At 47.4% G+C, this 27,314-nt stretch overlaps 1 pseudogene; it reads right to left on the bottom strand.

Annotated features, from left to right (window-relative positions):
- LOC141157342 (inter-alpha-trypsin inhibitor heavy chain H3-like) overlaps positions 1-21,072 on the bottom strand; it is a 244,816-nt pseudogene extending 223,744 nt beyond the window's left edge.
- Between the last annotated feature and the right edge of the window lie 6,242 nt (positions 21,073-27,314).

Here is a 27,314-nt window from a genome sequence, read left to right as displayed (position 1 = left end):
GAGTGGAATCCATGCGTCCCTCAACTTTAACAAGATTCCCGGTGCCGGCATTGGCCACACAGCCCCAAAGCATGATGGAACCTCCACCAAATTTTACTGTGGGTAGCAAGTGTTTTTCTTGGAATGCTGTGTTTTTTTGCCGCCATGCATAACGCCTTTTTGTATGACCAAACAACTCAATCTTGGTTTCATCAGTCCACAGGACCTTCTTGCAAAAAGAAATTGGCTTCTCCAAATGTGCTTTTGCATACCTCAGCCGACTTTGTTTGTGGCGTGCTTGCAGAAACGGCTTCTTTCGCATCACTCTCCCATACAGCTTCTCCTTGTGCAAAGTGCGTTGTATAGTTGACCGATGCACAGTGACACCATCTGCAGCAAGTTGATGCTTCAGCTCTCTGAAGGTGGTCTGAGGATTGTCCTTGACTGATCTCACCATTCTTCTTCTTTGCCTTTCTGATGTTTTTCTTGGCCTGCCACTTCTGGCCTTAACAAGAACTGTCCCTGTGTTCTTCCATTTCCTTACTATGTTCCTCACAGTGGAAACTGACTGGTTAAATCTCTGAGACAGCTTTTTGTATCCTTCCCCTGAACAACTATGTTGAATAATCTTTGTTTTCAGATCATTTGACAGTTGTTTTGAGGAGCCCATGATGCCACTCTTCAGAGGAGATTCAAACAGGAGAACAACTTGCAAGTGGCCACTTTAAGTAGCTTTTCTCATGATTGCATACACCTGGCTATGAAGTTCAAAGCTCAATGAGGTTACAAAACCAAAAAAAGTGCTTTAATAAGTCAGTAAAAAGTAGGTAGGAGTATTTAAAACAAGAAAATGATAAGGGTGCCCATACTTATGCACCTGTCAAATTTAATTTGAATGCAGATTGCACATTTTCTGTTAGTACAATAAACCTCATTTCAAGGCAGAAGCATTACTGTGTCCAACAGTTATTACATATATCAAACTGAAATAGCTGTTGCAAAAACACCAATTTTTATAAAACATTAAACTTAAGATTAATAGGGGTGCCCAAACTTTTTCATATAACTGTAAATGGCCACATTCCTATTTATACCCGGACATTGTACAACCATCTTACTGTAAAGCCTCCCATACACATTAGACTCCTCTTCTGGCAGTGGGTTATCTCTTAAAGAACAAAAGTAAATACAGTCTGAAATTGGACATACAGGATCCTGAGCTCCTCCGTCATCATCTGTTGGGGTAGAATCAGGAGCCCCAGTAGACATTAGACTGAAGGCCGAACCCATCAATATCGACAAGTACTTATGGGGGTCTTAAGACAAACAGTTTGATACAATGTATTAAGTCCCATCTGTGTAAACTCATCTCAACTGTAGTGTAGTGCGAACCCTTGAAGTGTCATAAGCTTTTTCATCCATGCTACAAAGACACAGACTAAAATGTTTAAAGGCTGTCAGGCACTGAGAACTATTGTACCTCCATGTAATGTACCAGTCTCTGTTTTATACCTGTATATGTGCTGTGTTGTATCTTTCCCAGCACTTACCTTATCATTGCTTCTTTTCTGTAGAAGAATTGAAAAAATAAAATTACATATCAAATATATAAAAAAATGCAACACACCCTACCAACTGTCAGTCAAATATGTAAAACAATAATGCTATTTTGTTTTATACAGTTTCTTCTCAATTTGGATGTTATTCATTCTCGCCATTGTTCGAAGCAATTTTTTAGGATGATAATGCAGCTTGCCATACAGCAAAGAGTGTCCAGGAAAGTAATATTAACTTAATGGCGTGGCCAGAAAACAGTTCAGATCTCAATGTGATAGAACAGTTTTAGTGGAAATGAAAAAAAAATTGCCTAGGCTCTATCATCTTAGGCTAGGTTCACAAGACTGATTTTTTCTCATCTGAGAAAATTGGTCCAATTATGCTAATCACACACTGATCAGAGTGTGATCTGATTTTCTCAGATGTGGAGAATTAAAAAAAAATGTCACCATCTTCTCCATTCAGTGTATCTGTGAAAATCGGACTGCACTGTTATCCGAGTGCTTTCCAATGTTTTCCATGGACCCATAGACAAGAATGGGCAAGTGCCAACCATGCATTCTGCAATTTTTTTCCTTGAACTGTCCGAAGAAAAAAATCAGACATGTCCATAGTCACATAGAATAACATTGGGACGAGTGCTATCTGTCAAAACGATGGATAGCACTTGTCCGATTATTACGGTCATGTGCACGAGCCTTGAAGCTGATCTGTCAACTCGTCTTTGACAAAGTTAAGAAGCTTGATACTACAGTACCATGATCTAGAAAAATATTACTGATGCCTGTCCAGAATTCAGAATGATTATGGTCGGCATTCCGGATAGATGGTGGTGCTCGGTGGTAGGACATCTTGCTTTATTCTTTCATAGGAAAAACCATGGTCCTCCTATTTTGCAGCGAAAGTTAAATTTATTGATGTCTCAGCATATGATGATCAAGGAAAATTAGACATTGCAGGATGACCAACGTTTTAGCCAATAGAAACGTTAAAAGCTGCTATCCTTTAACTTGTAATTTACCTTGATCATGACATCCTGACACAGTAATAAGTGTAATCTTCTTCACTGCAAAAAGGAGTGCAGTGTTATTTTTCTATACCAGTCCCGAATTCAGGCTTGGAGGGGAACTACAGAAAACTAATTGGGATTTTTTGTTGATTAATCCATATTTAATTCCCTTAAAATTATAGTTTTTTTTTTCTCTACTTGCTCTGGAAACCCATATACCATCTATTTATCATTTATTAACGGCCTCCAGCCATGGCGATTTGATGGATGAACGCTCTGTGGGAAGATCGATCTTGTGCAAGCCTAGATAGGACCACCAGCCAGGGTCTTCTCTGCCGTTATCTTGATTGTATCAAGCCATTGAGTTGCTGGTCTTCCTCTTTGCCTTGTTCCTTCTATTTTTCCATGATGTCTTTTTCCAGTGATTGCTCTCTTTGTATGATGCGTCCAAAGTAGGCAAGTCGTAGCTTTGTGATCCTTGCCTGACATGTCTAGCTTGATTGTTCCAAAATTGATAAAATCAATTGACTCAGGGAGTTTTTACAAACCTTGATTGGTCAACTTTTTATGTCATATCTGGAGTTGGCATATTTGCTGCCCAACAATAGGACTACAGAGAGGGCCACAGAGAAGCAAAGCAGGAAAGCCCAAATCTTGTAAAAAATTATGTCCGACTTTGAGGAACTCATGAGTAGTGATGAGCGAGTACTAAAATGCTCGGGTACTAATTGCTCGGCTCGAGCAAATTGGAATACTCAGGTGCTCGACCCGAGCAACGAGCCCAATGTAAGTCTATGGGAAACTCGACCATTTTTCAGGCAGCTCCCCCTGGCGTTCTGCAGAGGGCCTAAAAATTGCCCAAATCGATGGGAACAGTGCTCAAATGACATGGGGACAGCATGGGGAAGACCCCTGGAAGCATTTCTGACTCCCAGGTCACTTCTGTCAACAGCGTTATCAGAGGTATTACTCCACTTTTACGGACTCACAATAAAACACACCAAAACGAAACCAAAATGGATTTTCCTGGGAAATATGTTAAGGAGCATCCTTTCCAGGGTAATGGCTTGTATATAAGGCAAAATAAATAACCAAAAACAAAAATACTCCTCCACAACTTGGGCTATGTTCACACGTAGCATTTTTGATGCATTTTTGCACTTTTGCATTGCTTTCAACCAAGACAAATGCATTCACCAGGAAATTTCATTTTAACATTTTACAACCTTATCTGGCCATGTGGTGTGTGACATATCATCAGACACATGCATACAGTGCTGAAAAGACATGGGAACAGCATGGGGAATACCTCTGGAAGCATCTCTGACTCCCAGGTTACTGCCTAAAAGTGTGCCCATCATAAGTGATCCTTGGGGCATGCGAAGATGCCTCCCGCCATGAACCTATCGTTGCAGACTTGCAACAATCACCGTCCACATCCTTGTCCCACTTCAGCGTTCAGTTGTCCCTACCCCATTCCTTGGAAAGCCAGTGCAAGTATGCAGGCAGCCACCCACCCACCCACAGGCTGCAATACTATACTGCCAAATTTTTGACAGCTGCTTGCACTTGAAATGTGGCCTTTTAGGCTCGTGGAGGCGGAAGCTTTTCATAACCTCATGCCGGCGGCAGCCGGGTGTCCATACTCCGGTACGGTACGGAGCCAGTCCACAACTTTTTTTGCTGACAGTTGTATTTAGCTCGGTGAAAGGACTGGCATAGAGGGAAACCATATCTACCCTGCATGTCATTTCTCACAGGAAGACCTGTAATGCAGCTTATTGCAGAAGCAATGGCAGCTCATCCAACATCAACTCGCCCTTGTCGGTGGTGCTTTGACACACACACATCTTTCTTTGTGCATTTAATTTCTTGAATACAGAGTTGGACAATGGCTTGATCTGTAATGCGGTTTGAGAAATAACATGCATAAGCTTGGCCGATCCACATTAAAAAAGCAGCCGGGAACCTTCCCTCACACTTTTCTTAGCCAGGGCTGATTTTCAGTAGTGTTGGATGGGCCCACCAGAGAATCGGAGACTCCTCCGGCAGGCCCTGGCTTCTCCTTCAGGAGAGTTCATAGTGCCGAGGTGAGGCCATGATGATGATAGAGGCCACCATCTTCTTAGTTTTCTGTTACTTGGAATGCAAGTGCAAGTATGCAGCCAGCCACCCATCCACCCACAGGCCGCAACACTAAACTGCCAGATTTCTGGGCAGCTTTTTGCACTTGAAATATGGCCTATTAAGCTCGTGGAGGCTGAAGCTTTTCACAACCTCAAGCCGGCGGCGGCCGGGTGTCCATACTCGGTCCCCAGCCGCCACTATATTTCCCGGTATCGCCTCCGCCTTCCACAATCACGGGTCCCACAACATAACCCGTGCCCTCCCCAGTGCACTTACTGAGAAGGACCGCCTAATCACAAACACGTGGACAGGTGAATGTGGCCAGGGACAGTACGTAGCCAGTCGACAACTTTTTTTGCTGACAGTTGTATTTAGCTCGGTGAAAGGACTGGCATAGAGGGAAACCCTAACTACCCTGTGTGTAATTTCTCACAGGAAGTCCTGTAAAGCTGCTTTCACTTGAAATGTGGCCTTTTAGGCTCGTGGAGGCGGAAGCTTTTCACAACCACATGCCTCATGCCTCGTGTCCATACTCGGTCCCCAGCCGTCACTATTTCTCCCGATGTTGTCTCCGTCTTCTACAAGCGCGGGTCCATGAACATTACTGCTGGTACTTTTCTGTGGGAATTTGCTTGCCTCCTACCAGCCTGGAATATTTCCAGCAAACTATGGTACGACACTGTGACAGAAGCTAGTTACCCCATCCGCAGATGTCCAATCTTCTTCTGCAGGCCCCTGACATGGAAAGGCTTCTCTTACACTGGGATATATAAAATATGACTATCGCACAGTGTCTTCAAGATGAACTAACTTTTATTCTCACAAGCAGGTTTTATAGAGAATCACACAGGCTATTTTTAGCACCCATTGTTCTCACCAAATAATACCCACAGTAGGCTCCCAGACAGCAGTTATGCAACAACCCATTAAGCAGCACATTGTCTGATGGCCACTGCTAAATGAGCACAGGAAGGTGGGGGCCAGGAGTGCTTCAGTCACATCACAGCATGTCCAACAATATGCGATCCACAATATTCACCCCACTTTATAACATTAAAAATAGTAAAAATTATGTCCCATTAGCTGCATAGGCGCTATGACAACCCCCATGTGGCAAAATCCTGGAGTACGGGGTTGATCCGTCACAATGCTCCCCCTTCCCGGACAGGATCGGCCTACCCAGTCTGCTCCCCGACGGATCAGCTGGAGGAGGTCCACGATTTATGAGGTTGGTAGCAGGTCAGTTTGTCGGCTTAGTCCATCGGCGTTACCATTTTGCTTGCCGGGTCTATAGTGGATGGTGAAGTCTAACAGTTGTAGCGCCAAACTCCACCGTAGTAGTCTGGCATTGTCCCCGGAGACCCGATTAAGCCATACCAGGGTGTTATGGTCCGTTATGAGGGAAAACTGTCTTCCATACAAATATGGTTGGAGCTTCTTGGCAGCCCATACTCCTGCCAGGCATTCCTTTTCAACGGCCGCATAGCTGGCTTCTCGAGGCAGTAATTTCCGACTCAGATAAGCTATTGGGTATTCTTGGCCGTCCGGCCTGACTTGGCTCAGTACTGCCCCCAACCCAAACATAGATGCGTTTGTGTGAACAAGGAAATGTTTCGTTGGATCGGGTGCGGCCAATATCGGGGTATTTGTGAGAGCATCCTTTAGCTGGAGGAAGGCTTCCTCACACTCGGGGGTCCAGGTTACCTGGCGGGGGAGGTTCTTACGTGTCAGATCAGTGAGGGGCTTGGCAATGCTGCTGTAATTAGGGACAAATTTACTATAATACCCCGCTGTCCCTAGAAAGGCCATGACTTGGGTTTTAGTACGTGGGGTGGACCACTTGGCTACGGCCTCAATCTTGGCAGGTTCCGGTCGTTGTTTTCCACCCCCCACCCAATTTCCTAAATACTGCACCTCTGCTTTGCCTACGTGACACTTGTTGGGGTTCAGGGTGATTCCGGCTTTGTGGATCCTATCCAATACTGTCTCTAGGTGATTTAGATGCTCATCCCATGTCGCGCTGTAGATGGCGATGTCATCCAGGTAGGCACAAGCATAGACCTGGAGACCATCCAAAAGCCAGTCAGCCAGCCTCTGGAAGGTCGCGGGGGCATTCTTCATCCCAAATGGCATAACCCGAAACTGGAATAGGCCAAACGGGGTGACAAATGCAGACTTGGGAAGAGCATCAGGACTTAGGGGGATCTGCCATTAGCCTTTGCATAGATCGATGGTGGTCAAATACTTTGCCCCAGCCAGCCGGTCTAACAACTCGTCCACACGCGGCATGGGATACGCATCTGACGCGACCCCTGGGCCGTGGGGTACCCGGAGCCGGGTCTGTAGACGCTGGGGGTTGTAGTCATCGTGGCGGTGACCCGGTCCGTGACCCAGGGCGGTCAATCCAAGAGGTAGTATTTGTATATGAATGTAAATGTCCGACTACACCACCTGTGGAATGCGGTCAATAGGAACCGCCGCTGCAGAACAGTCCTCTGAAGCTGGTGGTATAGCAGCTAAGGTAGTGAAACTCCCCACAGGAAGAGTGTAGCTTCAGGGCAGCGTGCGTGGATGTTGGTGGTTATAGTGCAGGGAGTCAGTAATGAACACAGAGTCAAATTGTGCAGTCCCAGGGTCTTTACTCATGATTATAGCAGCTCCAGATACAGGGCCAGTGTAAGGGCCCACGGCGTCCTGTGTTCACGCAGTGAGGGGCTCGGCCGACCCTCAGGTAACTCCGGAGCATTTAACAGGACCCCCTTCTGTGTGTCCTCTCTCTGGCCTGCTCCCTGCACCTCACACCCAGTGGCACTTCTATCTGGTATCCTCGGGCCTTGGCGGGCGACGTGCGTTCCGTCCCCTGGGTCCTATGTGGCTACCTTCTTAGTGTACTGGTGTGGACTTGTGGCCTGCAGTACTTGAAGTGCTGCAGCCTCCGGTTTTCTAGTTGAACCTTGTAGTTCTTGCTAGTTGAGGAACCGGTTCCCTCTATCTGGCCTGACCCCTCTACCTCCTGGTAGCAGCGGGCGTACGGGTGGCTTGCTGCACGGCCCGTACCCCTAGGGTCCCTTCTCTAACCGTTCCTGGAGCCTCCAGCTCCCTTTCCTCCCAGGCTCAGGCCTCCTAACTAGGCCCGCCTGTGGACCAGAGCTCATACAGAGCCCCTGCTCCCTGTCTTCACCTCAGTCTGTCTGACTGGAACTGAACACTGACCAACCTGTGATCTAAGATGGTTCCTCCCTCTTATACTCCTACTCCAGTGCTCCCAGGATCTACGTCCTCCACCCATCCACTACATAGTTCCCCCTCTCTAAGTGCTTCCTCCCCACTCCAGCCAGAGATCAGGGACTGTGCTCTCCCGTAGGAGCAATCTCGCAGTGTCCCCCGGAAATGTGGTGTAGTGGATGTAGTGTTAGGGTCCAGAGCCATACTCCTTCCTTACCTGAGAGTGAGGTACCATCAGGGATTTAATCTGACTGCCAGATTGGAGTCGGGAAGTGAATTTTTCCTCAATGATGTAAATTGGCCTATACCGCATGGTTTTTTTTTGCCTTCCCCTGGATCAACGCTGCGGAATAGCTGCAGTGCACAAGAAATAGGCTGAACTGGATGGACGCTTGTCTTTTTTCGGCCTTATAAACTATGTAACTATGTAACTATGTAATCTCTGGATGAGATGCAATAACTCTGTGGCGACCGAACCCTCAGGGGCGCCACACATCTGTCACAGTTTTCTCATTTAGCTTGCGATAGTCTACACAAAACCAGGTAGTCCCATCTTTCACTAACACTAACTAACTTTCACTAACACTACAGGGGACGCCCAGGGACTATCTGACTCCTCAATGACCCCTAAATGCAACATCTCCTGTATCTCTTGTCGCATCCCTTCTCGTACAGACTCTGGGACGCGGAAGGGGAGTTGTCTCAGGGGGGTCTGATCTTGTGTCTCAACCTTGTGTTGTGCAAGTCGGGTGAATCCCGGTCTCTCTGAGAACATCCTCTGCCGCTGCCTCAGCAATGTCTCGGCCTGCTCTCTCTCCTGGGCCCCTAGGTTTTCTCCTAAGTGTACCTGGTCACAGGTTTTTGACTGAGTCCTCTCACCTAAGACATCAGGCAAGGGGAGTTCGGATAAATCCTCTGCTTCGGGTGCGCAAATGGCAGCTACCTCTTCAGGGCGCTCCCGGTAGGGCTTCAGCATATGCACGTGGAACATGCGGATAACCCTGGGGTTGTCACAATCGGCGACATTGTAGATGGTGTCGGCTATTTTCCCCACTACCCGGTAAGGCCCCTGCCACGCGGCCTGGAATTTGTTCTGCCTAATCGGTTCTAGTACCAGGACCTTCTGTCCTATCTCGAAGGTGCGTTCTCTAGCCCTCTGATCGTACCATACGTGCTGGCGCCGTTGGGCCGCCTGCATGTTCACACGCACAGCCTGAGTCAACTCCTGCAGGCGGTCCTGGAGTTCCTGCACGAAGGGCACGATAGGGGTTCCTGCTATGGTTTCTAGGGGCCCCCTCACCCACCTCCCATATAACAGTTCAAATGGGGAGAACCCCGTAGATACTTGGGGCACCTCCCGATAGGCGAACAGGAGGTGCGGCAAGAATTTCTCTCAGTCCCTGTAGGTCTGGGTGAACGTCCCAATGACTTGTTTTAACGTTCCGTTAAAACGCTCACACAACCCATTGGTTTGCGGGTGGTATGGGGCGCTTCTAATGGACTTTACACCACACAGTCTCCACAGTTGGCTGGTCACCTGTGCCGTAAATTGGGTACCCTGATCCGAGATAATCTCCCGGGGAAATTCAACCCGTGAGAAAACCTGGAGCAGGGCAGCCGCCACCGTCTCTGCCAGTATGTTAGGTAAGGCAACCGCCTCTGGATACCGCGTGGCGTAATCCAACGGCTGACAATTTTAGGAAAAACCCCACTAAGAATTTAAAGGCACATGGAGCAAGGCCACAGTAACAAGTACGACATGTTTCCATTAGAAAGGAGAGGGTCTGCTATACAGTTATAGGGTATGCAGTGAGTCCAACGGCTGACCAATTTTAGGAAAAACCCTGTAAGGGGGAAGACCGGGGTGTAAGTACTTTCAGAAGAAGGGATCCGGAACTGCCGGGGCCGTACCTCTGGTTGCAGGGGGAAGACAGACTGCGACTGCGAGCACAGGAGTCAGGTGACTGGGAAGCTGGGGGCGTGTCCAAAGTGAGAGCTGGGAGGTCAGGTGACCGGGAAACTGGTGGCGTGGCTAGAGAGAGGGGGAGACGAGGACTGTTGTGCGGGAAAGCGGTAAGAGAGGTCTGCACAGGAGAGCAGTGTGAGAGGGTCCAGGCTCCTGGCTCCAGTACTGGGAGCGAGATCCGAGTGCAGTGGACTGGAGGAGTCAAGCCGACTAGAGGGAGAAGAGAGGCAGGGTCCGTGGAGCCGAGCACGTGAGGTGCACTGTTATGGACTACGGGCTCAGCAGGTAAAACCGGAGACCGCCCGCTGCCGCCAGAAGACGGAGCATTGTTTGGGCAGGGAAGCCTGAAGAAAGCGTCACCAGCATCAGCTGGCAACTGCCTTGTGGAGGATAAAAGTCAGCTAAGTGTAAAAACTGTCATTTACAACCGATTTGACTCTGCTACATCTAGTTAAACTGTGAACTGTCAGTTATAGACTTCTACCTGCTATTTCCCTTGTTTTTCCCCATATTTTCCCCTGTTACTCCCTGCATGGAGATTTACCCTGTTATCATAAACCTCCCATGTTTATTAACCCTGTATTGGCTGCTCTGTGTTTCTGTGTCACTGCGTCTAAAGTACCCGTGTTACAACCCCACTAAGACACATGGAGCAGGACCACAGTAACAAGTACGACATGTTACCATTAGAAAGGAGAGAGTCTGCTCTACAGTTATAGGGTATGCAGTGAGTCCAACGGCTGACAATTTTAGGAAAAACCCCACTAAGAATTTAAAGACACACAGAGCAGGGCCACAGTAACAAGGTACGACATGTTCCCATAAGAAAGGAGAGAGTCTGCTATACAGATATAGGGTATGCAGTGAGTCCAACGGCTGACAATTTTAGTAAAAACAGCACTAAGAATTTAAAGACACATGGAGCAGGGCCACAGTAACAAGGTATGACATGTTCCCATTAGAAAGGAGAGGGTCTGCTATACAGTTATAGCGTATGCAGTGAGTCCAACGGCTGACAATTTTAGAAAAAACCCCACTAAGAATTTAATGACACATGGAGCAGGGCCACAGTAACAAGTATGACATGTTCCCATTAGAAAGGAGTCTGCTATACAATTATAGGGTATGCAGTGAGTCCAACGACTGATAATTTTAGGAAAAACCCCACTAAGAATTTAAAGACACACAGAGCAGGGCCACAGTAACAAGGTACGACATGTTCCCATTAGAAAGGAGAGAGTCTGCTATACAGTTATAGGGTATGCAGTGAGTCCAACGGCTGACAATTTTAGGAAAAACCCCACTAAGAATTTAAAGACACACAGAGCAGGGCCACAGTAACGACAAATTCCCATTAGAAAGGAGACAGTCTCCCATAGTGTTGGCCTATGCAGTGAATGCAAGGGCTGACAAAAATTTGGAGGCACTTCAATCCCCTTGGAAGAGACGTGGAGGAGGGCCTCATAAAAAAATGTTCCCATTAGAAAGGAGTGGGCCTCCTATACTTGTAATGCCCATGCACTAAGTGTATTGGCTGACAAACATTTACCCCTGGGGGGTATACATGAACATACTGTATAAAAATTTTTTTTTACTGGCATCATAAACACCCTTTAAAAAAATTAGGTGGGTATTGCATCACGGACCACGGTCACCCTGGTGATATGGTGGTAGAGGATGAGGAGAAGGAGGAGGACAAGAGCAAATAGCCAAAATCAGGAAGCGTATACCCATGTGTGGGTGTGAAAAGGTGCATGGGAATACACCTCCCAAGAAAAGACACTGGATTGGAGTTTATGTTACGCTGCTATCATTCGGTGGTGTTGAGAAGTCTGGCCCAATCCAGCCCTTGTTCATTTTTATAAGAGTCAGCCTGTCAGCATTTTCAGTTGACAGGCGGATGTGCTTATCAGTTATAATTCCACCAGCGGCACTAAAAACCCGCTCTGATAAAACGCTGGCGGCAGGGCAGGCCAGGACCTCCAAGGCATAGAGAGCCAGTTCATTCCACGTATCCAGCTTGGATACCCAATAATTATAAAGCACAGCGGAATCACGGTGGAAGTTGGTACGGTCAGCAAGGTACTCTCTCAGCATCTTCCCAAACTTTGCACTCCTTGTGAGAGTACCCCACGCCTCAGGGTCTGTCCGATGGGAGGGTCTGAGAAAACTCTCCCAGAACTTTGACAGTGTTCCCCTGCCTCTGCTGGATTGAAGTTGTGTCTCTCTTGCCTGTACTCCTTGGTTGTCCAACGAAGTGTGCTCTCTGCCACCAGCGTTTTCAGATGGGAATTTTTTTAATAGTTCCGCAACAAGGGCCTTCTTGTACAGCCCCATTTTTGTAGACCTGTCCGCCTCAGAAATAAGAGATATAAAGTTCTCCTTGTAGCGTGGTCTAGAAGTGTCACCAACCAGTAATGACTGTCACCCAAAATTTTGAGAACGCGAGGGTCATGGGAGAGGCAGCGTAACATAAACTCGGCCATGCGTGCCAGACTACTAACAGGCAAGACTTCCGTGTCCTCACCAAGAGGATGACTGACCATGCTCTCCTCCTCCTCCTCTCTGTCCTCTGGCCATCCACGCTGAACAAACGGTATGACAGCTGTGCAGGTAGTACCATCTATAGTGCATGGAATTAGCTCCTGTCCTTCCTCCTCCTCCTCTTCCTCATTGTCACCCAATCCACGTTGGGATGAGATGAGGCTTGGCTGTGTGTAATCACCCTGTATGGTTACTTGCTCCATCTCATCATGCTCCGCCTGCAATGCATCCTCTTTGATTGTGAGCAGAGAGCGTTTCAGAAGACAGAGAAGCAGGATGGTGATGCTAATTATGGCATCATCGCCGCTTACCATCTTGGTGGAGTCCTCAAAGTTTTGGAGGATGGTACATATGTCTGACATCCATGTCTACTCCTGAGGTCTTATGTGTGGAGTCTGAACTGAATACCGACGGCCTTGTTGATGCTGGTACTCAACAACTGCCCTCTTCTTCTCACAAATCCTTCCCAACATCTGCAGTGTAGAGTTCCAACGCGTGGGGACAACACACACCAGTCTGTGTGCCGGAAGCTGCAAACACTGCTGAAACACTGCAAGGGCGGCGGAAGCTGTAGCTGACTTTCTAAAATGGGCACACAGGCGGCGTACTTTAACAAGCAGATCCGGCAGCTCTGGGTAGGATTTGAGAAACCGCTGAACCACAAGGTTAAGCACATGGGCCAGGCATGGTACGTGTGTGAGCTCGCCTCGCCTCAGAGCCGCCACCAGGTTCCGACCATTGTCACACACGACCATGCCTGGCTGTAGGTTCAGCGGTGTGAGCCACAGATCTGCCTGCTCTTTCAGAGCTGTCCACAACTCTTCAGCATTGTGCAGTTTTTCACCTAAGCATATTAGCTTCAGCACAGCCTGTTGCCAGTTGGCCGAGGCAGTGCTGCAGTGCTTCCAGCTTGTGACTGATGTGGTCATTTCGGTGATGGAAGCTGAAGAGGAGGAGGTGGCTGAGGAGGATGAGGTGCAGGAGCTGTAGACTGTGGGGGCAACCCTGATTGACCTAGGGCCCGCAATCCTTGGCGTCGGGAGGACGTGTTCTGTCCCAAACTCCGACTGGGTCCCGGCTTCCACTATGTTAACCCAGTGTGCCGTCAGCGAGATGTACCGTCTCTGCCAACAAGCACTAGTCCACGTGTCCGTGGTTAGGTGGACTTTACCGGTAACTGCTCTGTTGAGAGCACGGCTAATGTTTTGGGACACGTGCTTGTGTAATGGGGGGCGGCACACCGGGAGAAATAGTGGCGGCTGGGGACTGAGTACCGAGGGACGGTCGCCGCCATCAGGTTGCGGAATGCTTCCGTCTCCACGAGCCTAAAAGGCAACATTTCGAGCGCAAGCAGTCTTGAAATGTGAGAATTTAGTAGTGTGGCCTGTGGGGCGTTGGTAGCATATTTGCGCTTGCATTCCAAGGACTGGGGTATGGACAACTGAACGCTGCGCTGGGACAATGACATGGACGTGCTTCCTGATGCTGCTACTTGAGAGTGTGCAACGACAGGTGCAGTGCAGGAGGCATCTTCCCATGCACCATGGACAGGGGATTGGCTTGCATGCATAACAGCGGAAGAAGCAATGGTGCCACCCGCAGACACTGTTCCTGGACCCTGGGGTTCGGCCCACAAAGTCGGGTGCTTTGCTGCCATGTGCTTGATCATGCTGGTGGTGGTCAGGCTGGTCGTTTTGCCACCCCTGCTGATGCTGGCCTGGCAGGTGTTGCAAATGGCCTTTTTGGGGTTATCGGCAGAGTCTTTAAAAAATAACCAGACTCGAGAAGACCTAACAGTTGTACTGGCAACTTCCTTTGTGTTGGTGTTACGGGGAACGGTTGCCTGCCTTCTGTCTGCGGCCACCACACTGCTTCTTCCTGCCTGTTGGGGTGCTCTGCCTCCCTCCCCATGTGTGCTGCTGTACTCGCTCTGCATGTCCTCCTGCCAGGTTGGGTCAGTTACTATATCATCCACCACCTCGTCTTCCACTTCCTCACCCTCGTCCTTCTCCTGACTTTCTGGCAATTGTGTCTCATCATCGTCCACCTCTTGTGACACTTTCCCATCGTCGCCTTCGTGTGACCGTGGCTGCTCAAATATTTGGGCATCGCTGCACGCGATCTCCTCTTGCCCCGCTTCAAGTGGACCAGGCGAGAGGCCCGAATCTATAAATGGGAAAGTGAACAGCTCTTCAGAGTGTCCAAGTGTTTGATCAGTTGTCTCTGAGTACTCGGCATGGTGGGAGGAAGGAGGATCAGGGTGAGGAATATGCGGTCCAGACTCACGGCTACTGAGACTTGACCGTGTGGAAGACAGGGTGGTGGTGGTGGTGGTGGCTAAGTGACTGGAAGCATTATCCGCTATCCAACCAACAACCTTTTGACACTGCTCTGGGTTCAATAGCGGTGTGCTGTGGTCCCCTAGAAATTGGGACAGGAAGGTCAGGCGAGAAGATGTGGGTGTTTGTTGTGGCACAATGTCCCTTGCCATGTGCCTTGCCCATTTTAAATGGAGGACAGTATCTTCCATGCTCACTACAAATGACTGAGTTTGGAGCAAATTTATATGTGATCCGTGTGACGGAGAAAACAGAGTTTTAAATACCTGGCCTGTAGGTAAGTAGTTTGACCAGCAAACTGCTGTGAATTGCTTCACTGACACACTGAAAGAAATTTTTAATGGAGGCCAGAAATGGCAGTATTTTCTGACAACGTATATGTGAGCCGTGTGATGGAGAAAACACAGTTTTAAATACCTGGCCTGTAGGTAACTGTTTTGAACAGCAAACCAGTGTCAAAAACTTTGCTGACACACTGAAAAAAAAATTTAATGGAGGCCAGAAATGGCAGTATTTTCTGAAAACGTATATATGATCCGTGTGACGGAGAAAACATGGTTTTAGATAGATAGATTTTTAGAGCTGTAATATGGAAAGGACCTGGCTGTATTCTGCAGTGCCAACAAGTAAATGGCGCAGAAAAACCGTGTTCTCTGGATTGCTTTTTAAGCAAATAATGAGGATTAAGATGCAGAACTGGAATGGAGCCTCTTGTGCTATGTGCACTGCAGTCTGCTATATACACTGACTGCCTGCCTATATACACTGCCTGCCTAATACCTCTGCAGATGGATTAGTTAGTCCTCAAAAGGACTGTTTGTTAAGATGGATATGTGTAATGGACGGTTTTTCTCCCTACACTACCTAATACACAAGCAAATCTCTCCCTAGCTCAGCAGCAGCTCTCCCTACACTCTCTGATCCGGAGTGACTGTGACGAGCATGGCGGCGTCAGGTCTGGTATACACCTGATGACGCTGTGCGGCCAGCCAATCACTGTAATGCCCACAACCAACATGGCTACGGCATTACAGTGCCTGTCAGGCAATCCCTGCATGTTCATTTGCTCTCTAAAGAGCGCCAAACATGCAGGGACGGGACCTGAGTTCCCGCCCGAGCAACCCGAGCTCCGAGCTTGTCGAGCACCATGATGCTCGGGCGAGTACCGACAAGCATGTTCGCTCATCACTACTCATGAGGGTACACCATAGGTGTGTACAAGATTGTCAGACATGCTATTGCAGTGCATTGCTGTCAAGAGAAGGGATGGGGGAAGCAGTTGTTCCAAGCACAGAGAGTGAGAGCACTATGCTATAATAGAGGTGACACAGAGACTGTGCCAGAGAAGGTGTTAGAGAACTGGACACAAGAACAAGCCCACTTTTCATGTTTGTACCATTCATCTATTTCTGTGGTGGCCTTTTGGGTGGGAAATGCAGCAGCTACTGGTAAAATTCCTCATCCTGGTAAGCACTGCCCACTCATCACCAAACCTTGTATGCATGGCCCCCTCATCCCCTATCCAGGTATGCATGGCCCCCTCATCCCCAATCCTGGTATGCATGGCCCCTTCATCCCCAATCCTGGTATGCATGGCCCCTTCATCCCCAATCCTGGTATGCATGGCCCCCTCATCCCCAATCCTGGTATGCATGGCCCCCTCACCCACAATTCTGGTATGCATGGCCCCCTCATCCTCAATTCTGGTATGCCCCCCCATCACTGCACACTTTAATAAAATAAACACTTCTACTCACCTTCCTCCTATCTGCTTCAGCGCTGCTTCCTGTTCTGCCAGCAGCTGATTTCAGCATCTGAGCAGATCACTGCCATGCACCAATTGACTATTGGCGTGGAGAGGAGTGAATATTCATTTTCTTTAATAGCGCACACTGTAGCCGCAGCCGCCAACTTCCTGCTGCGGCTTCCTGCTGTGGCTCAGTGATCCTGTGTGCCCGCTACTAAAGAAAATGAATATTCACTAATATCCACGCCCATGGGAGTGGGGAGGAGTAAATATTCATACTGTCTAATAGCGAGCACATAGGATCGCTGAGCAGCAGCAGGAAGCCGGCGGATGCGACTACAGTGTGCGCTATTAAAGAAAATTAATATTCACTCCTCTCCACTCCCATGGGCTTGGAGAAGAGGGAATATTAATTTTCTTTAGCAGCGGGCACACGTGGTAGCTGCAGCAGCCTGCTACTGCCTGTATACCGCTCCTCCGCCACCGCAACCTCCCCACCACCTTCAACAACCGGAATGCAAGTATATACTCAAATATAAGCCATGGGGAGCTTTTTCAGCATAAAAAATGTATTGAAAAAGTCGGCTTATACACAAGAATATACAGGTAATTGTTAATTTATCTTTTTTTTTAAGAATCAGACAATTCATTGATTTTTTTTGAGCCTTATGCTATAGTAGTTCTACTATTGAGAGAGAGGGAGATTTTGTTTTCTTTCAGGTTCAGGTAACCTTTATTTTCAATGGGGTTCAGGTTCTGGTTGAAGCTTGGGTATTGTTCTGGTTCCCGAACTGAACTTTGGACTAAAGTTTGGGTTGGGTACCAGAACCCAAACTTCCAGCGGTCTGCTCATTCTTACTCATGACCCTACTGCCACTTTTACCACTGCCCTTCCTTGAACCATTTTTTGTTCACCGAGTATCGGGAATACCCTACTGCTAAGGAATTGCTTTGACCCATTCGTCTAATTAACACAATTTAGCCCTTTCAAAGTGTCCCAAATCCTTCAATTTTTTTCCTGCTTAACATTAATTTCAAGCACTGACTGTTTTCTTACGGCCTAATATATTTCAACTCTGACATATGACATTGTAACGAGATAATCAATGTTATTAGTATTACGATTATTAATGATATGGCTGATTTAGATGGCTGATACATATATTTATATACATTATGACAAAGTCACTGGCAGAGTACTGGAGGGGAGATATGTTTCACTGCAGCTGTTAGCTTCAGTGAATTGAAACCTTGAAGTTTTCTCCAGCATGTTATATGCTGGGGGGTTAAACTGCCATTTTAAAAGGGCTTGGATTTTTGTGAATGGCCATAGTGCGGGTGGGACGCCATTCACCATATCTCTACCCCAGGGTGTGGTCTGGGCTATAAATAGCCAGCCTTTTGTTCAGTGTATGGAGAAGCTAGCTCCTGAGAGAGATAAACTTGTGTTTTTGTGCTGGACCTTGTGTTATTGTTAACCCTGAGTGGCCGGACCCCGGCGGAAGAAAGGACTGTTCTGTACGTTTTTCTTTACTGTTATGCCAGAAGGGCCGTGTTTATGTTATGAACTTTGCCATGGTTTATGCCATTTTAAATAAACCACCAAGAAATTTATAGTGAAAGTGTTCCATGTCTACCTCCGAGCCACTCTACCACAGCATATAAATTCAGAAGTACGTTTGCATATAACAGTTATGCCCCATAAAGATTTTACTCACCCGAATGTTTCTTAGTTCTTCAATCAGAAAGTCACCATTTATTGGAGATAGAACGTGCATGAATACTGTAAAAAGCAGCAGGAGTTGATCCATTCTGGCTAATACCTGGGTATTTAGGCATAAAAAGTGTATGAATGAGTCATAGGAAGTTAAATATTCAATATCAGCAGCATCTCTCCTTGTGAGGACCCTCTATGTCGCATTTTAATTCCCCACATCTAGATATTTTACAATTTCAAATTTTATTTCCTTCTTGTAAATTAATAATTGAAATAGATTACTGTTTTTGGCTAGATTCACTTTAGCACTTGAATATATACTAACACTTTGACAATGAGTGCCTAAATTTCGCATTCATGTTTCTTGTAGCCAGATAGCATTCTCAGTATTCTTGCCCAAGGAGATTTTTTTCTGCTCCTATTTTGCTTTAGTTCAGAAATATCCTTTAGTTGTCAACATGTTAGAGATGTACTAAGAGTTTTAAATATATTGAAAGCCAAGTATTATACAGCATATGCCTTGCATTACCTAATCTTTGGTTTATTGAAGGGGCAGACATAACATGAGTTACTCACCTGTCCTGGCTTTGGTGCTAGCTCTTAATTCCTTCCCCTAGGGATAGTTCCCTTTGTGCAACTCCACCCCGAGTTTCTGCTGTGACCTGGCAACTGCCTTTGAAATCATCACCCAAGATCTTTTAAGGCAGAATCAGACAGCTATGTGATGTCTGAGTATTCAATAAGCTTTGCATTCAGTTTCACGTGTATGTCTGGAGTATGCCTCACCATCCATTTTACTTAGCTGTCTAGACATTTATTCAGAATACTCTTGCTTGTTTATCATCTATCTGCATTTATTTCCTGTCTCAAACCTGCAGTTAACCATTTGTCTGCTATAAGCATAACAGACTCTTCTCTGAGACACTGGTGCTGTTCACATAATAGCATAGCTGCAACAGCGCATAATAATCTCTGCAAGCAAGTATTCAGTTGCCTGTTCATGCTGTACTGGTGCTGTTCACAATACAATGTTGCTGCAGCAGTGTTTTTTTTTCAGCAAGCAAGAATCCCGTTTGCATGTTCATCACTTCTGCCTGCTGTTAACTATTTGCTTGCTGATTGCCTACGTCTCTGCCATTGACCATCTGTCTGCTGATAACATACAACTTTGCCATTAACTATTTGTTTGATCCAAATCCTGTGCTGACTATACATTTACTGTTCTATTGTATATTCACTCTCATGGCTTTCTGTATTCGAATGTTTTAATTCTGCTTCTCTGTCTGCAATCTTGTATACCTTATTTTCATGGTCCTTGCTGTTCCACATGTTGTCTGGCAAATCATGCACTGTGTGCTCTCTCTTACCTATGGCTTATGGTATGTGCTCACGATCAGGGTATTGCAGCATTTTGGAAGCAGCATATTTTCGCTGCAGGATATACCCTTCACATCTAATATTCTAGCAAAGAGGCTTTCTGATGTCTCCATCAGTTCCTGGTACAGTATATCCAACAATTTTCTGGCTTTCTCATTGGTGGTAAATTGAATTTCCAGATTTGTGGATATTTAACAGTACATATTTTTAATTTATTGACTCACACCCAACCCCACAGAATAAAACAACCAACAAATACAAGAATCTTCATGTGCAAGTTTTTTTTCCTTTAAAACACAATTTTACATAAATGAACCAACCAATTTGATTTGTTTCTGAATGAATTTCACGCATCTTTCATCTGCCGTGTGCCACCGCTAGAAATGTATTCTCGTCAGTAGTTGATGTATATTTCTTTCTTAATTTATACCACGTTTGATTTTTTGCGGTGACATATCAAAGCTGTTTTATTCCAGAAAACTGGTGAAAATTGTTTGATGAATCGGGGTTTTAATTCCTTTTTTTCGGTTGAGAGCAAGCAGGAAATAAATGTTTCAAGTATTCATGGAATCGTCAAAATTGTTAATAATGAGCACTGGTGGGCTGATTGGATTGGTGACTTTACTCTGTTTTCCTTTGAGAAAGTGAAATAAACTTTTGCAACAACCAGAAAGAAAAATATTTCCTTTCTATAATGTCAACAGGAAGCAGCCAGCATTACATTTTTTTTGCAGCATTCCAGTAGGGATTCAGAAAGGAATGTAGGGTCGTCTTATTTAAAATATAATAATTTTGTCCACGTCTCACTGAGAATAAAGATAACCCTTCATTTGTCCATGGTGTAAAATATTAAAGGAAAAAAACAATGGCAGAACTGATGTTTATTTCTATTCTTTTCCATGAAAGAATTAATAAAAGTTGGCTGATAAGTTATATGTATCACAAAGTGGTGCCACTGATAAATACGACTCGTCTTGCAAAAAAGCAAGCCCTCATATAGTTACATCAACGGAGAAAGTAAAATGTTATGACTGTTTGAATGCAAATGATTTGTTCTGAAAGCCCAAAATAGATCAGTGCCGATGGGGTTAATTCTAAGTGTTTTAACTTTCTTATTACTTTATTAAGACTTTGCGCTGTCAACAGGAAAAGTAAGGAAGGAAGCTATAACTACTTGTCACTGTGTCACTGCTTGTGAATGACTGTGGATTTTCTGGTTTGTAATTGATGTTCGGTTGTGGAATGAGAATGTTAGACTAGAAAAGCAGTTGTGGATTTAGAGAATACGGAAAACTTTCTATACCAATGCTTACGGAGGTGTCAATAGAAAAACAATATCTGAAGCATAAAACATATTAACATAACACAAGCATAACTGTAACAACACTCACCGTTTTGCTGCGATGGTACATGTAATAAACATAGAGATTAGGACCTCCGCCCCTCCCATACTCTAGTGTCTTCTGTATTGTGTCCCACCAACAACATTTCACTGAGTGAAAAGGTCCTACTTATGTCTAGTATTGCAGGGATTATTAATATGTGATACTTTACTTATCTTGATTGATAAAATGCTTTCTACATCCTCCATATTCCTGAATTTTCAGATTTATCTGTATTTTAAGGAGGTATTAAAGGGATTTTATGTGGGATATTTCTGCTTATAGCTAGCAATTATCATGCAGGAGCTCAGAGAGAGGGATGGGCACATTTTGAAACTACCATGTGTGCACCAACAAAGCTTTGCCATCGGTGTCAAAACATAAATATAATTTTTTTATATATAAATAAGTTCAAAATGCATTAAAAAACATTACTTCATAATCGATTATCCATAAAAAAAATAGAAAAAATAAATAAAATCCCCATGGCATTGCCTGAAAATGTATTAATGTGTTTCTTTGGTCTCAAAGCCCTTATTCGCTTGACACTGTCCACTTTGCCAAGGTATGAATTTGCAAGATCTGTCTTGCATGTACAGCAGATAAGCAGACAACTTGTACTGTCTGGACTGAGCTCTGGATCTGAACTCACTCACGCTGGTTGTGTTATACAAGTCTATTTTCAGAGAAAGAAAATAAAGCTCCTAGAACGGCCCAGCTAATCACCTGACCTGAATCCAATAGAAATTTATGGAAGGAACTAAAGCTCAGAGTTTATAGAAGGAACCCACAGGACCTTCAGGATTGGAAGAGTGTTTGTGCGGAAGAATGGAACAAAATCACACCTGAGTAATGCCTGCGACTAGTTTCTCCATGCAGGAGGCGTCTTGAAGCTGCCATCACCAACATAGGCTTTTATACGAAGTATTAAATAAATTTCAGTAGGCGTGTTCAATTCTTTTTTCCTGTGTCATTTCTCATTATTACACATAACTTAATTTATGGACATCTATGGTTTGATTCTTTTGACTGTGTGGATTGGATGGACTATTATTAGCGATATATGGTGAGAATTTCATGTCAATATGTCAGGATTCCTATTGTTCTTCTACAGTTTGACCACTAGTGACTGCTATTGTTCACCTTAATAATTGTGCTGCAATCCGACTCCTTACCACTGGAGGCTGCTGTTATGTTGCTGCAATTGCCCTTTACTAAGATGGCAGATTCTGAAGCTGTGGAGTCCATCTTGTTTCCTATTTGGGCCTACTTAAAGCCACATGGATCTCTCACTCATTGCTTGAGCATTGTGTCTAGCTGTTTAACCTAGTTCCAGTCTCAAGATCCTGGACTGTCTTACCCAGATGGTTCTTACCTATCTATGGATAGTTTCCTACAACTCCTTTGCTAACTTCAAGAACTTCTACTACCGCTTGCTGTTCCTGCTTGTCCTCCTTTGGCCACTGGTTTCCAGTAGTGACATGACGCGCCCCCTGGGCCGTGGCGTACTCAGCAGCCGTGCCTCTTATTAATGCCGGTATGGGGAATATCACGGTGGCTGGCCCGGTCCGTGAACTGGGGCGGTCAGTGAAAAAGGGGATATTTATAGGGGATTTGGAAAGTTTGTGACACCACCTGTGGATTGCGGCTAAAGGGAGCCGCCGCTGCGGAGCAGTCGTCTGGAGCTGGTGTTACGGCAGCAGGGATGGTGTGGCTCTCCACAGGTAGAGCTAGCTCCAGGGCAGTGTAGGTAGTGTAAGTTGCTCTGGGCGTTGTAGTGGAGGGAGGGAGAGATGGCGCAGATGAAAGAAGGGACGGAGGCAGTGCGATGCAGTCATCCGAGTTTTTACTCACAGCTCTTATGACAGTTCCACTGGTGCACTGTACGTGTGCCAGCCTCCCATGTCGCGCTGCGTTCACCAGGCAGGGGTTCAGCTCTTCCTCAGGCAGATTAGGAGTACCTGAAGGAACCCCGCTTTCTTGTGTTCCTAGCTAGACCGTCTTCACGCTGGGTCTTTCTTCCTCCTACCCTGCGCTTCCCACTCTCAATCCCGCTCGAGTGCTCTGAAGTCCCTCATGTCTCGTCAGAGTTCCCGGACCTGCTTGACCCTCACGGAGATTAGAATGAGGCTTCAGCAACTGACTATAGAAGCCAGAAGCCTCCGGTTTTCCCAGCCGAGACGTAGAGTAACACAGCTGGACCAGGGGCCGGTTCCCTTCTTGCGGCCTACGATCCCTCTGTCTTCTGACAGATTCGCGGCGTACAGGTGCCGTCCTGCACTCGCCGTACCCCCTGGGATCCCTTCCTTAGAACGGAGCCTACTCCTCTGCTCCCCTCATGGGCCTCTAGGACTTGGCCCTGCTTGTGGAGCAGAGCTCCCAAAGAGACTCTGCTCCCTGACTGACTGTCCTCTCTCCTCTCACTGACTGAACTGCCACCCTAAGATGACTTCCCTTTATATACCTCACTCTATAGTGCTCCCCTAAAATGCTTCCTCCACCCACACCCACTACTGGTTCCCCCTACCTCTGGGTTCCCCCCACTCCAGCCAGGGACAGGGCTCAGCAGCTGAGCACATGCATCTTGCCCTTCCAGCCAGCCTGGAGCAGTGTAGTGTTGGATGCAGGTGTTGGGGTTCCGGGAAGCACTCCCTCCTTACCTGAGAGAAGGGGATACCACACCTCTGGGTGAGGTACAGTACCTCTATTGCGACTGAACCCTCAGGGGCGCCACACTCCCCCCTGGTAAAACACAGCACGTCCACGGGCTGGAACTGAGTAAAACAGGGTTATTACAGACATGTAAAATTTTTAAGAATGCATTCGCATATAAGATTGTAAAACTATCTTCCCTTTATGGGAGGCACATCACTTTAACGTTGCAGTGTATCATAACATCATAAAACACTTTTTAATAATATTTCTGTAACAGGGTGTAACAGTAGCAGCATGAGGGACCCGTCCGCAAACCCTCAACGTAGGCCCTGGGCGTGGCTGCAGGGCATAGGCGATCCTAGAGTTGGACCACGTCTTCCGCCACGCCAAACGGGTTTTTCTTCTGAGGTCATGGTTACTAATATAAAACCAACAGGGTGCACTTTAAGAAGTGCAGAACTATTTACACAATCAGTTTCTGGCTGTTCACAGTCCCCAGCCTGGAGTCTGTATACCCTGAGGCAGGGCCGGCATCAGCACCCGGCGCACCCGGGCAAATGCCGGGGCCCTGAGCAGGCAGAGGGGCCCACTGGCGGTCGCGCACCCCGCTGGGCTATGGGCGGAGGAGAGCGGTGTCAGCGCCCGCCCTTCTCCGCCGCTTGCTCAGGGCCCCGGCAGCTGGATACTTACCTCTCCCCGTGCCTCCGCAGATCAGCTATCTTCCTGCTCTGCGCTCCCTGTGACGTCTCAGGTCAGAGGGCGCGGTGACGCCTTTACACCGCGCCCTCCCCTGAGTCGTCACAGGGAGTGCTGAGCGGGAAGACGCCGAAAACGCTGGAGTCCAGACCCGAGCAGAGGGCGGCAGGCAGCAGGTAGCAGGTAGCAGGTGAGGAGAAGGGAGGTGAGTATTTGATTTTTTTTTTTTTAATGTATGGAGGCATGGGGCAGTATAAAGAGAGGGGGGGACATCCTGCATGGGGCATTATAAAGAGGAGGGGTGACAGCCTGCATGGGGCATTATAAAGAGGAGGGGTGACAGCCTGCATGGGGCATTATAAGGTGGGGAACAGCCTGCATGGGGCATTATAAAGAGGGGGGGGGGCATCCTGCATGGGTCATTATAAAGAGGAGGGGTGACAGCCTGCATGGGGCATTATAAGGTGGGGAACAGCCTGCATGGGGCATTATAAAGGGGGGGGGCAGCCTGTATGGGGCATTATGTGGGGGGTAACAGCCTGCATGGAGCATTAAAAGGGGGGGGGGCCTGTATGGGGCATTATGTGGGGGGGAACAGCCTGCATGGAGCATTATAAGGGGGGGGAAGCCTGTATGGGCATTATGTGGGGGGTAACAGCCTGCATGGAGCATTAAAAGGGGGGGCCTGTATGGGGCATTATGTGGGGGGTAACAGCCTGCATGGAGCATTATAAGGGGGGGACAGCCTGTATGGGGCATTATGTGGGGGGTAACAGCCTGCATGCAGCATTATATGGGGGCCAGTATCCTGTATGGAGCGTTATAAGGGGACCGGTATCCTGTATGGAGCGTTATATGGGGGCCAGTATCCTGTATGGAGTTTTATAAGGGGACCAGTATCCTGTATGGAGCGTTATATGGGGGCCAGTATCCTGTATGGAGCTTTATAAGGGGACCAGTATCCTGTATGGAGCGTTATATGGGGGCCAGTATTCTGTATGGAGCCTTATATGGGGGCCAGTATTCCGTATGGAGCCTTATATGGAGGCCAGTATTCCGTATGGAGCCTTATATGGGGGCCAGTATTCCGCATGGGGCCCAGTATTCCGTATGGAGCCTTATATGGGGGCCAGTATTCCGTATGAAGCCTTATATGGGGGCCAGTATTCTGTATGGAGCCTTATATGGGGGCCAGTATTCCGTATGGAGCCTTATATGGGGGCCAGTATTCCGTATGGAGCCTTATATGGGGGCCAGTATTCCGTATGGAGCCTTATATGGGGGCCAGTATTCCGTATGGAGCCTTATATGGGGGCCAGTATTCCGTATGGGGCCTTATATGGGGGCCAGTATTCCGTATGGAGCCTTATATGGGGGCCAGTATTCCGTATGGAGCCTTATATGGGGGCCAGTATTCCGCATGGAGCCTTATATGGGGGTCAGTATTCTGCATGGAGCCTTATATGGGGGTCAGTATTCCGCCTGGAGCCTTATATGGGGGTCAGTATTCCGCATGGAGCCTTATATGGGGGCCAGTATTCCGTATGGGGCCTTATATGGGGGCCAGTATTCCGTATGGGGCCTTATATGGGGGCCAGTATTCCTTATGGGGCCTTATATGGGGGCAGTATTCCGTATGGGGCCTTATATGGGGGCCAGTATTCCATATGAAGCGTTATATGGGGGACAGTATTCTATATGGAGCCTTATATGGGGGCCAGTATTCTATGTGGAGCGATTCACCGGTTTCTGAGCTATTGTGGAATTTACAATAGATATCACTCATGTAATGTAAGAAGTGAAATCTTTGCATTGTACTATATATATATATATATATATATATATATATATATATATATATATATATTTCTCCGCCGTATCTCTGCATCATGAATCGTGGTATGTGTTAAAGGGGCCCACTGAGACTCTTTCGCCCGGGGCCCAGAAAAACCTGGAGCCGGCCCTGCCCTGAGGGGTAATTATGAAAACACTCACTATTAGAAAACTGGTGGTACCCTTATGGGTGACTATCTACAGTTAGTCCCAACTACTGGCCTAGTAGTGAGGTCCCCGCCTAGGGTACTGCTGGTTCTTACCTGATCCAGCTGGGTCATAAGGTATGTCCTGCGGGGGTGTGTCCTCGATGACGCGGTACACTTGCAGGGTGTACCACCCGCGCTCCCCGTGGTGACGTGTATAGGTGACTCGGTCACCGGGGTTTAGATTCCTGTTGGGATGGCCCTGTTCCAGCTCGGGCTAAACATCCCGCCTGTTAACAAAGATGTCTCTGCTGAAGTGGCGAGCCATTTTGCTCCGGGGATGTATGGCAGGGCCATGGGTATCAACGGAGTCACGACCCCTGCTGGTGGGGCGGCCGCTCTAGCCTGTGCAGCGCCAGGCGCAAGTTGGGCATCAGGAGCGTTAACCGGTGCTCCGGCGGCTTGCTGGTCGTCGGCCATGGTTGCGCCCCCCTAGTAAACCGTAGCCTACCTTCTTCACTTTTTATCAGGTAGGCCGCAGCTCCGCGAGCGACGGTCTTCTTCCAGAACCTTGCGTCGCTCGCGTCTGACGTCAGAGCGACCACTGGACTCCTTCCAGGACCTGACGCTTCCTGGTTCGACGTCAAGGGTGGGGCGTGTCCTGGGCTTCGCGCACTTTTGCAGTCACGCCCCTCTTCTTCCCGCGCGGCGACAGGAAAATGGCGGATAATGGCGGGAAACCTCGGAAATGGCGGGAAATCTTCACCACAGTAAGAAATACAGTCTTTTAAGGCGCACAGTACCCGGTGGCAACGGGCACGGAATCTTGTTCGCGACACCAAGACATGACGCGCCCCCTGGGCCGTGGGGTACTCGGCAGCCGGGCCTCTTATGGATGCCGGTATGGGGAACATCACGGTGGCTGGCCTGGTCCATGACCCAGGGCGGTCAGTGAAAAGGGGGATATTTATAGGGGATTTGGAAAGTTTGTGACGCCACCTGTGGATTGCGGCTA

This window comes from Phyllobates terribilis, unplaced genomic scaffold (assembly GCF_046119375.1).
Source record: "Phyllobates terribilis strain yellow unplaced genomic scaffold, ASM4611937v1 Scaffold_8__6_contigs__length_399053987, whole genome shotgun sequence".
NCBI lineage: Eukaryota > Metazoa > Chordata > Amphibia > Anura > Dendrobatidae > Phyllobates > Phyllobates terribilis.
This window is presented reverse-complemented; position numbering and strand designations above follow the sequence as displayed.